Source organism: Sphaeramia orbicularis, chromosome 12, assembly GCF_902148855.1.
Source record: "Sphaeramia orbicularis chromosome 12, fSphaOr1.1, whole genome shotgun sequence".
Lineage (NCBI taxonomy): Eukaryota > Metazoa > Chordata > Actinopteri > Kurtiformes > Apogonidae > Sphaeramia > Sphaeramia orbicularis.
In genome coordinates, this window is record NC_043968.1 from 72,259,872 (window position 1) to 72,272,789 (window position 12,918).

General features: G+C 38.3%; 1 pseudogene; it reads left to right on the forward strand.

Moving 5' to 3' along the window:
* Positions 1 to 1,230: 1,230 nt before the first annotated feature.
* LOC115430040 (glutathione hydrolase 1 proenzyme-like) lies at positions 1,231 to 10,765 on the forward strand (annotated as a pseudogene).
* The last annotated feature ends 2,153 nt before the right edge of the window (positions 10,766 to 12,918 follow it).

Sequence of the window (12,918 nt, forward strand, 5' to 3'; positions counted from 1 at the left end):
AGACTGGAATTGTGTTAATATGTGTGTGAAGTGAAAAGTCATCCTTTTGACCTTTAACCTCCTAAGACCCAGGAAATGTCAGCAAAGTACAAGCTTTTTTTGTTTTTTATTAAATAAGTGCCTATATTGGAAACATCATGATGCAACAGTTTTTTCAGATGCAGTTTTAAAATTTTTGTGGAATGTCCTTTGTGGTGGACAGTTTTCTTTCTTTTTTTTTTTTTTTTGTTTGTATAAAGTGGTGAAACTCTTGTCCACAAATGTGGACAGAAAACCCATAGCTGGGTCGTAGGAGGTTACATCATCAGGTAGGTGGGGACATTCCCTATTCATGTTGCATATCATTAGCCTCACAGCATAATCGCCAAGTCATCCAAGACAAGTTGAATTCAGGTGTTTCTTTTCTAACAGGGGTCTGGGATACAAAACAATAATGACATATATCATAATATAGTTTTATATTGTGATAAATATTATATTGATTATTAATGTTAATGTTTACATATCAAAATCAACATAAACAGGACATCTTACAGCTGTAGACATGATTTGTCCCAGTATTTTTGTCCATATACTTAATAAACATCAATATTTCCTTAATGTTTAATGGGAGATTTTTCTTCTTAAGTGAGATGTGACAAAAGTAGATGGTTAGTTGTGGTAGAAAATTATTATTTACAGTCAGAGCATGAAAAATGTTTTAGAAATTTAGAGGTAGAACATTTAAAATCATGGATAAAAAACAAAACAAAAAATGTTGAGGGGAATTAAGTTAAAAAAACATCTCTGAGGCATTTTGGAAGCAAAGATAACAGTTTAAACTAAACTAACCAATGCACTGATATTTATCACAGCATAAAACTATATTATGACATTTGTTATTATTGTTTTGTATCCCAGACTCGTTAGAAAAGAAACACCTGAATTCAATGTGTCCCAATACTTTTGTCCATATAGTATATGACAATGTGTATGGCTAACGATACGTAGATCTCATTACAATAGTGAACTAACAGGTTATTTACAGAACCACACAGCCCTGCTGGAGTTTCAAGATTATTTAGTCAGATTTGGATTTAAGTGTTCTAGAGTCAAATATTTAGAGTTAGTAAGAAGTTTTCAGAACTGGTTTGAGATTTGCATTTTTTTGTGATTTTCAAGCTTTGCAATAAAATATGTTTTCTGTCCTTACAGGCATCAAACGAACCGTTTAGTTTGTGAGCTGTAAACATGGTGAAGAAGACAGTCATTGTGGCGTTGATGATGCTGGTGGTGGCAGCCGTCGCCACCTTCGTAGGCGTGTTCTTCGGTGTCGGGAAAAGGAAACCTCCAAATGAATACTTTAAGGCAGCTGTGGCAGCAGACGCTGGGCTGTGTTCAGAGGTCGGCAGGTCAGACATGAGTGACTGTAATCAAATATTACACTTAAAAATGTCATTATCCCAGTTAGTCCCTTGTTTGGGATCAATAAAGTCTATCTATCCATCTATCCATCTATCCATCTATCTATCTATCTATCTATCTATCTATCTATCTATCTATCTATCTATCTATCTATCTATCTATCTATCTATCTATCTATCCACTGATCATTTTCCTTCCTTTTACCACAGAGACATCCTGATCAAAGGTGGTTCTGCAGTAGATGCAGCCATCGCTGCTATGCTGTGCACTGGACTGGTGAATGCTCACAGTATGGGAATTGGAGGAGGACTGTTCCTCACGATCTACAATGCAACGACTGGTATCACTTTAAACCTTTACATGCATGTTTATCCAATCAAAAGGTCTCATCTCACAAACTCAAGACAGCAATACAATAAATCCTAGGACCCTGACTATATTTCCTGATGTTTGTGCCTCATTTTCAGGAAAAGTTGAGACCATTGATGCCAGGGAAACTGCGCCTCGCAATGCAACCCAGGACATGTTTGGAAACAGCACAGATTTATCCCTGACAGGTAATATTCAACCTGGGTTATCAGACAAGGAGGATTAGCACTTTTTCAAAGGGAAATGACCTTGTGATACTAAGAGACCTCAGGTTTAACACTCTTATAAACAAGCCAAACTCATACATAAATGGACAAAAGTATGTGGACTAGGGATGTAACGATTACCGGTATAATGATAAACCGCAGTAAAATTTCCGACGGTTAGTATTATCGTTTAAACTCTAATTATCAAGATAACCGTGTTCGATTACGGCACTTTGAAAATCACGGTGATACTGCTCATTTTCTAGAGAAGCAGCGGCACCCCAGGCGTGTGTGTGCAGTTTGCAATGTTTGGCCTCTGAAAACATGGCAGAAGGCACCTGCATGGACAGAGGTCCAAAGATTGGGGATGTTGGGCTCCCACAAGGACCCGGGTCCGTCCGAGCATGTGAGCGCACGGACCCGGTTCGTTTGAGCGCACGCATGCGCACAGACCGGGTCCGCGCTAGTGTTAACTCGTGCCAGTTCAAATGGGGCCCAAACCAGTGAGCTTCAACGGTACAAAGACACATGATGTGTGTAGAAACCAAAGAAGAGGAGGCTTTATGAACTGAAGGACATTCAACAGGAAAATCAGTGACTGACCTCCAGAGGAACTGGACCATATGACACTGTTGTGACTGGTCTGTCACTCACCAGGAGTGAACCACTGACCAGTCTGGATCAGATCAGCCTCACATGTTTTAAAATCCTCATTCTTTCAGAATATTTATATTTGTTCATTAAACAGTTCAGGAAAATTTGACTGTGTTTCACTTTCTGTTTGTGTGTATAAAGGTGTATACATGACATTATGAATGATTTGATATGGAAAATGGTCAAACAAGCTCCACTGTGACCTGTCCACCTACTTTTTTTCCCACTCAAAAAAACACTCAGGAATCAGTAAGAGAATTGTTAAGGAGTTGGTTTGGTAAGCAGAATGGACAATAGCATTGATATTAATAAAATCCTATCAATTCCTACCAATGGTGCAGATGTTTGATATGTCCATAAGGTGCTATCTTTAATGTTTAAAATACATGTTTAATGTTTAAAATATTGACATGTCAACATCAATGTTTCTGCCAACAGAAAGCACATTGTGTGTGTTATTTATTAGTTTTTTTCAAAATACAACTTGGTTACATTATTTCAGTGTGTATAAGTACTTTTTGAACATTTTGAACACATTACAACAATACCGCGATAATAATGATAACCGTGATAATTTTGGTCACAATAACCGTGACATGAAATTTTCATATCGTTACATCCCTAATGTGGACACATTGAATTCAGGTGTTTGTTTTTTTTTTTTCTAACAGGGGTCTGGGATACAAAACAATAATGACAAATGTCATAATATAGTTTTATATTGGGATAAGTATCATATTGATATTTAATACTGCTGTTTATATCTCAAATTGACATGAACAGGACATCTTACAGCTGTAGACATGATGTGTCCCAATATTTTTGTCCATATAGTTTATAAACATCAATATTTCCTTAAAGTTTAATGGGAGATTTTTCTCCTCAGCCCTCCGCCTTAGCCCTTCCCCTCCATCTAACTGAGAATCGGGACAACACTACCCCTTCACATGTACGCGCAAAACAGAGGGGGAGGGGTAAGTGGGAGGGGCCAAAGGGTGAATTGGGATTCAGCCTTATTATGTCATTATTGTTTTGTATCCCAAACCCCTGTTAGAAAAGAAACACCTGAATTCAACGTGTCCCTATACTTTTGTCCATTTGTGCATGAATTAGGCTATTATGCTATGAGGCAAACAATATTAAGATTTTTACAAGAGGTTTAAAACGTCAGAATATAAATAAGATGCAGTACATTCCTCTAATTCTTTGTGGTTCTCTGTAGGAGGGTTGGCTATTGCGGTACCAGGAGAAATTCGAGGTTATGAGATGGCTCATCGACGACACGGTAAACTGCCCTGGAAAGACTTGTTTCAACCCAGCATTGATCTTGCTGAGAAAGGTTTTCCTTTGGGAAGGGCACTGGCCGATGCATTGAAAATTCGCAAAAAAAAACATCATAAAGGACTCAGTCCTGTGGTAAGAACCAGTAACCTTCAGCATATATGGCTTTTAAAACATCAGAGCCTGATTATTACAATTTGCTGTTTGTTACATCACAAGCTTCTTTGTTTTAGTGAAGTATTTTGCGGGGAAGATGGTGATGTTCGAAAAGAAAATGAGACCATCATGTTTCCAAAGCTCGCAGAAACCTACAGGAAAATAGCAACGGAGGGTCCGAATGCATTTTACGAAGGACAACTAGCACAGAATCTTGTGGCAGATATAGCAGCTGCAGGTACGATGTTTATTGATCTGGAACTGTCCTTCATATGAGTAAAATTCAACAAAGCTGCACTTGTTTCAGCCCATATGAAAATAAAACAACCACTGAATGTGTCTAGTTCATCCAAGTCTTCAGCAGACCATAAACTGTTTCTACTCTACACAATAGCAATTGTAGTTCCAATGTTTTTCTGAGTTACAGTAAACAGAATACAAAATAATTTTTTACTTTGAGATAAAAATTGGCAATTAGCTTAATAACAAATAAAACAGTTATTCACTCAGGAAACAAAAAAAAACATGATCTATGTCATTATTTTTGCCACTAACACTACTGTCCAAGTTTACATTTTCTTAAATAAATAAATACATACATACATACATAAATAAAGCACCCATCTCTGTACCTTTAATTCCTATGGTTAAATGGATTTGAATTTCCATTTGTGTCCAGGTTGGATTTACAGTCTTTGATCCGTGTTTAGGTGGAATCATCACAATGCAGGATCTCCAGGAGTATGTGGCGATCTTGGATGAGGAACCACTAAGGGTAGATGTGGGGGAGTACACCATGGTGGCTCCCACCGCCCCTGCCAGTGGGCCGGTGCTCTCACTCATACTAAACATCCTGAAAGGTAAGACTGTTTCTTTCTTTTCCCACTTCTTTATAGTGAAGTGTTTTCATTTTGCCATATAATCTGTAAAGTATAAAGTTACAGTATGAACTGTAAAGTTTAACTATAAAGTGTATATATCATCTATAGAGTGGTCCAGAGGAACAGGAGGCAGGGTTATTCTGTCTTTACCCGAGGAAGGATCATGAGGCAACCAAAAAAGATAAGAAAGGAAGGAGAGAGGAGAGAAAATGAAAAGAAGGGAAGCAGCTGCTGTTTAGACTCAAAGATGTTAGCTCTTTATTTCGACAACATAGATTAAACACAGTCATAACTAGAAGCACTCGGAGAGCGCAGACCTCTGCCAAGGCTGATCAGTGGCCCCCCCCGTGGGCCCCCCCCACCCCCGATCACCACCAAAATTTAATCATTTCTTCCTTATCCCATTTCCAACAAACCCTGAAAATTTCATCCAAATCTGTCCATAACTTTTTGAGTTATGTTGCACACTAACGGACAGACAAACAAACAAACAGACAAACAAACAAACAAACAAACAAACAAACCCTGGCAAAAACATAACCTCCTTGGCGGAGGTAACTAAAGTTCGGAATCATTTCACAATGAGGCGTCTTGGACCCCGTGGTAAAAACACTGAAAAACTGGATGGAACAGCCCTCGAAAACAGTTACATTAATACCATCATTTTACAGAGGGTTAAAAGTGGTCAAATGAAACAGAGGAGGCAAATACTTTAAGGCAGTGGTTCCCAACCTTTTTTGGCTCGTGACCACATTTTAACATCTGGGCGACCCCAGACATTCAAAACGGAGACGTTTTTTTGCTAAAATTAATTTGTTTTTGATCATGTAATAGTTTGCTATACTATGTTGCAAATAAACATTAATTTCATATGACATTTAGTCTATATAATCAGTATTATTATGGACGGAGGCAGAAAAGCCAGGTGTAGATTACTGCACAAAGGGAGAATTTTATTTTACTTGGTCAGGATATGTACAGTCAGTCCAGCTTGGATTTACAAGGCTGACAATTAATACTGAACAAACAAGAACTCAAACTATGAATTATGAAAGAGCTGCAGCATCTGAAACCGACCACAATGAACATTTGACAGATAAACAGAAGCACAGTGCTTCAGTTTCAGCTTCTTTACTTTTGTAATGCGTTACTCCTAACACTGAATGTCAATGATACCGGAGTGTTTCTGTGTTGAGTTTACCTGTTCTATCCACACCGTGCAGGTTTATCCCAGTCCTCCGCTGTCCCCCCTTCATCAAAAACAGGTTCATAAAAGGTTAATTCTCCTGTTTGTGTCCCTGACCACAGTACTGATGTAGATCTGGAGTCGGTCACATGGCTTCCTCAATGGCAGCTTACTGATACGAATGTGTATGTGCTAATGCTTATGCTAATGCTAGTGCAAGGTATTGTGTGTGTATTATGGATAAAAGGCAGAGACTGAATTTCCCTACAGGGAATATTAAAGTGTGTTAAGCCTAGCTTATAATTAGTGATTTTTTTTGTATTTTCTGTAGGATATAACTTCACCTCAGACAGTTTGGGAAGCACTGAGAATAAGGTCCTGACCTACCATCGCATTGTGGAGGCCTTTCGATTCGCTTATGCAAAAAGGACACTTCTGGGAGATCCAAAGTTTGTGAACATCAGTGATGTAAGTCACGGTGAACTCTGATAAAACACATGATACTACAGATTTTGTGAAGGCTCTTTGCACTAAACCTGAATATGGTCTACGCTAGATGAAAAGGACTAGGACTTTGAACAGTAAAAGTACCAGTAGAGGAATATAAAAATGCTGAATTACAAGTAAAAGGCTGCATGAAAATCCAATTGAAGTAAAAGTAATAAAGTCACACAAAATAACAAGTAGTAAATTAAAAGTAGATGAACTGATTGAGCAGCAACAAGTTCTTTAACCCTTTAACTAATATAGTGAGTACCTTCTCTTACTTCAACAACCATCAATTTCTCATGGACCACAAAGATTGGAGCAGTGAAAAAGGGTCTTATGGTCTGATTCCAGTCTGTTCCAAAATGATGGGTGCAGTAGGAATAAAAGAGGTGGATGAAGGGATTACCCATCATGCCCTGTGCCTACCATAGATGCCTGTGGAGGCACTTAAGAAACATTATTACTGAAAGGGTGGGGAGGCGAGGGGTATAGTTTTTGGTTCGGTTTGTTTGTTTGTTAACATTCGAGCAGCAACACTATTGGTTGAATTCATACCAAATTGGGTTTACAGACTGCCAGTGACCCAGAATAAATCTGATTACATTTTGGGAAAAGCGGTTGTATGTAGTAGGCGTGTAGTTTATTTTGAATGGAAGAACTGCTTATATGTGCATTACATTTTCAACATAAAGTAGACTATATTGACAAAAAAACGATTTTCTCTATCATATTACTCACAGCTCGGTCATAAATACAGGTTTGACATTTGTAACAAAGGAAGACATAAAACATCACTTCTCAAATTTGCAGATCTATGGTGATAAAAGTCTGTATGCACGGTGACCCCGACTGACGTTCATTCATTTAAAAGGAGCGCTACCCCACACCAAGATGATGGCTCCAGTGATGCATTTGTTCTCATAGACAGCAGTGTCAATGCGACATCTATTTTATATATATATATATATATATATATATATATATATATATATATATATATATATATACATTTGCCGCGGTATTAGTACCCTGTGCTACTGTAGTATTAGTATTATGCTAACCCTGTGCTACTGCAGTATTAGTACTATGCTCTCCCTGTGCTACTGCAGTATTAGTACTATGCTCTCCCTGTGCTACTGCAGTATTAGTACTATGCTACTATGTCATGCTGTCGTCCCATTGCTTGTGTTAAACTGGTTGAATTTCTGCTAGGTGATGTCAAAGTTCATCACACAACTATACTTTAATCAATGCCTGATATTTATTATATGTAAGAAAAGTGCTGATCATTCTTTATATGTCCTGTTTCGTCCTGTGAAGTTGATTCAGAATATGACATCTGACGTCTATGCCGATGCCCTCCGTGAGAAGATAACAGATGACACCACACATGACACAAACTACTATGAGCCTCAATTTATTCTGCCTGAAAACCACGGGACGACACACATCTCTGTAGTAGCAGAGGACGGAAGCGCAGTGGCAGCCACCAGCACCATCAACCATTAGTACGTCACTGATAAATCAGAAAAAAAAACATCCTCCTCCCTGGACTGTTGTTCTTGACAGCTTTTATCGTTTTCCTGCAGTTTGGGCTCCAAAGTCATGTCTAATTCAACAGGGATTCTACTCAACGATGAGATGGACGACTTCAGCTCCCCACTCTTCGACAATGGCTTTGACTTACCTCCTTCACCAAACAACTTCATTAAACCAGGTTAGACTGAGAAGAAATAACACATAAACACATACACCAGGGTTTTCAAATGGATTTGAAGGTCATATATGTCATGACATGATTAAAAGGGCTTTTCTTGTTCAGATAATATTAATCTTGGATGTTAGTTCATTTATGTTGTTTATGTAGTTAACTTACTGAGCAGTAATGAACAGAATATTAATACATTCATTTTAAATGCTCATTAACCTGCTTAACAAAAACAACCAGTCACAACAGGTTATATGACACAATATTTTATGTTATTATGTGGCTTTTTTCCCCACATTAATTGATTATTGCTTTGTTATTTGCAATAGAATTATTACATTAAAAAACTCAATCACTACTTTTATTTTTTTGAAAGTATCTGTGTAATAAGTGGGATGATGTAAATGTACAGCAGGTCAGTACGTAACAGACTAGGGCTGCAACTAACGACAATTTTATTAATCAATTAATATGCAGATTATTTTAATAACTAATCGATTAATTGGATAAACACCAAAAACTCAATTCTCAAAGATCAACATTTAAACCAAAGCAATACAGGCTGCAGACAAGTCGCTAATGATTACATCCCCGCAACGCCTTTGGGTATAGTTTGCGAGCACTAGCCCGCTACCAAGACTTGTTAAAGCTAGAGACTAGCAAGATATAGTCTTCAACCAGCTCCAGTAGGTAACATTTGTCTGGTGGCCTGATAAACAGAGACAGATAAAAACATTATACTTATGACAACAGTGTCTAACTAGCTAGCGGGCTAAAGTAATCACGACACGTAGGCTATCTTAAGCTAGGTTTATGTTCCTGGTGGCCACGACAGCCCTGTTGGCCCAAAATGTAGTGTGCCATGGGATTTTGGCCATTTTTTTCTCCATATTCAAGTTTTGTTACATTAACACTACATTTCGGGCAAATGGGGCTGCTGTGGCCAATGGGAACATAATGTAAAGCTTAAAAAATCTGGCCCGGCATCCGAAGCCTCAGTCATGCTGCTCTGTGTTTTCCTCTGTTACACTACACAGCATTCGGGCATGCCTCAATACTAACATGCTCAAGAGCCAACGAATCAGCTGCCGAATTGTTGTTGCTAAAATGAAGAAACGATGACTTTGGGATGGTCTCAGGGAGTCTCCCCGATTCTTTATTCAACAGGGGTTTTATACAGGAACATTACACAACATTTGCACATCCTTTACACCATAAAAGGAATCTGATCATTCACTATGTGCGTGATACACTCCTTTGCCAAATATGATGTTACCAGATTAATGACTTTGTTTTGACCATGGCTTGGTGGGAATTTCTTTTCGTCCTTATTTTCAGGTCAACCTGACCTGCACACACACACCCCACTTTAGGAGAAATTGCTCAGTCTCAGGAAACAGACACACACACACACACACACACACACACACACACACACACACACACACACACACACACACACACACACACACACACACACTTAATGCTTATCAAAACATTACATGTGACACTGGACAGATGGTGGTACTGTGAAAAACACACAATATTAAAGTATTGTTTTTAGTTTAAATTCCATAATTTAAACGTCAACCTATGTTTCCACAGAATTTGTTGCCAACTCTTTTAAGAATCAATTTGGATCGATTTAATCGATATTTTGTTGCACCACTAAAATAGATCTCAACAGAGTGTTGTAAACTGTAATGACTGTTTTACTTTATGGTTCCTCGAGTTTAAATAGTCCTATTATCGACTGCGTAAAGCTGAACTCATAACTCAATTCTCTTCAAAGGTAAACGGCCGACATCCTCTATGTGTCCTACCATCCTGCTTGACAAAAACAACAAAGTTAAAATGGTGGTCGGTGGCTCAGGAGGATCTACAATTACTACCTCAGTTGCTCAGGTAAGGCATACTTTAACATTTCTGAAAAATATATTAGAACTGTTGTAGAAATTGTTATTTTTGTAGAAACAGAAATTGTTTGACTGACTGTGGCCCTAAAATGTGCCCTAACCTAACCTAACCTAACCTAACCCTACACTAAACCCTGAGCCCTAACCCTGTCCCTATTGTAGGTGATTCTCAATGTTCTGAACTTTGACTACGATGTGAACAAAGCTGTGTCAGACCCTCGACTCCACAACCAGCTCGAACCAAACGCTACTGAGGGAGAGCCTGGCTTTGACAAAGTGAGTATCACAGAAGTAAATGTATTGGATGTGACTGATAGTAGAGAAGGTCTGGATTACAATCAGGTCTTACTGTCTGCTCCTGCTTACAGACTGTCATGGCCGGTTTGGCGTTAAAGAACCATACAACAAAGTTCCATGACTCTTGGGTGGGTGTAGTTCAGGCTGTGGTTCGTTATGAGGATGGTCTTCGTGCTCAGTCGGACCCTCGGAAGTGGGCTTATGCTGCAGGTTACTGAGGTCATAACTACACCTGTGATGTCACCTCCAGACTGATGCTTCCTAAGGTCATAACTCGTAACTACACCTGTGCTCAAACCCACGAGGACCTTGACACCAGCGGTAGAAGAACAAATGATTAACTTGATAAAGAACCAGAGACCGATGTTCACTGTTCTGTGTTCTTTAAATATATTAAACAAACAAACAAACCATTCTTTGTTCTGACCTTGAAAAAATGTATCTTTAAATTAATTGTGAATATTGATTCTTGTCGTCTCCTTGTTTCCATGTGATTTTTATTGTAGAAGGAACTAGAGATTATTCCAGACAATGCAGTTCATCACCTGTAAACACTGTGAAATTATTTCATTTCTCTTTGTAGAAGTCATGTGTAACACATAAAAATGTGTAAATCGTACTTATTTATGAAACACTTTTGTAAATCATTCACAATGTAATACTGTATACACACACACACACACACACACACACACACACACACACACACACACACAGTAATGGAATTTTCTGATTCCCTTCTTTGTTTCCATATCCATTCCTGACTACTCTTCCCCACTACATGCTAACTTTCCCGAATACCCCCCACTGCATACTAATTTTTGCATATTCTTACCCAAATGCCCCTACTTTATGTGTACATTTTCTTGCAAGGTAACAAAAGGTGACTGATTGTCAAAGCTGTGAGTTCATCATTCAGTCAAAAGGCCCTTTGAGGAGACTGGAGGTGTCACTTGCAAATGTGATTCACCCTATAAAAGGTGGACCTTGTGAGAAGCTCTTTGTGTTTTCTTCACAATCGCCACTTGTGTGCAGAACTGACCTTTCTTGACAAAGAAATAAAATATTGTCGGCTGGCAGATGTCTCTATTTCATTACTCACCAGCAGCAGAGAAAAATTTCTGTAACAACACACACACACACACACACACACACACACACACACACACACACACACACACACACACACACAAAAGAGGAGATAGAAACATATAAACTAGCCCACCAGCAGTAAACCAGAAAGAAATATATATAGCCTAAACTGGACCAAAACAAATCGTCCCTTGAGAATCAGCTGGTTCTATGTGCACTTTTTGCAGAAATCGAGTTAAGCATATCAGGACATTCTAAAACCATTTGAGTTTCTGTCCCAAAGTTCTTAGCTCCAAGCTAAACATCTACACACACTCTCACCTAGAAACATTTAGTTCTACATCCTGAGTGGTGCTCGTTTCAAATCAGGTAGTTCTATGTCCAAGAGCACCCAATCAGGAGCCATACCTGGATCATGTGACATTCTCTCAAAAAAGATGTATGCGCGGAAAATACATGGAGGGGGTCTCAAATTGACTAAGACATGTTTACTTTATGACATTGATGCCTAAGTAAGGCATTTTGATACTGGTAAAAGTTTTAAATGATTGGTCTTTTCAGGGCTATCATGTAAATAGTTTTGTTTAATGCTTGTTCAAAGTAGTTCAGTGTTCAAATTTGGCATTTTTAGATGGGCAAGGCTGTCCCGGAGTCAGGTCTGAGAAGGTGGCTCATTGATAAACTTGTGTATTTCATAGTCATTTTATATTTGAGTGTATGAGGCATTTTGACGCAAAATTTGTCATTTCATTTCACTTTCATTCTTTCATACTAGATTTTGGTCAAGTGGCCAATATTGTCCCGGCCTCAGGTTCAAATGAGAATTTGGCTCATTTATAGACTTGTCATTGATTTGATATAATCATTTTATCTGTGAATGTATATTTAATTTTGATGCAATTTTTGCATTTTATACACTTCTAATTTTTATTTTTTATGTTATAGATTCTAGTCAAGTGGGCAATGTTGTCTGGTGTCAGGTTCAAATGAGAATGTGGCTCATTCATCGACTGTTATCTATGAGTGTACGAAGAATTTTCAATACTCATCAATCCTCAGTCTTAAAAAAGTTTGTTCATGGTGTTGCACATCATTTGCCTACATTCCACAACTAATTCTCCTGCCTTTGAGGATTGAAGTATGGCTGGAAAATGGTTGTTTGCCATGAAAACTGAGTTAACACAATTTACTCAGGTACTCCAGGTGTCTAAACACGTTTCTTCACCATTCTACCTTTAATGAAAAAGGAGAGATGTGCTCATTTCATTTGTCAACCTTA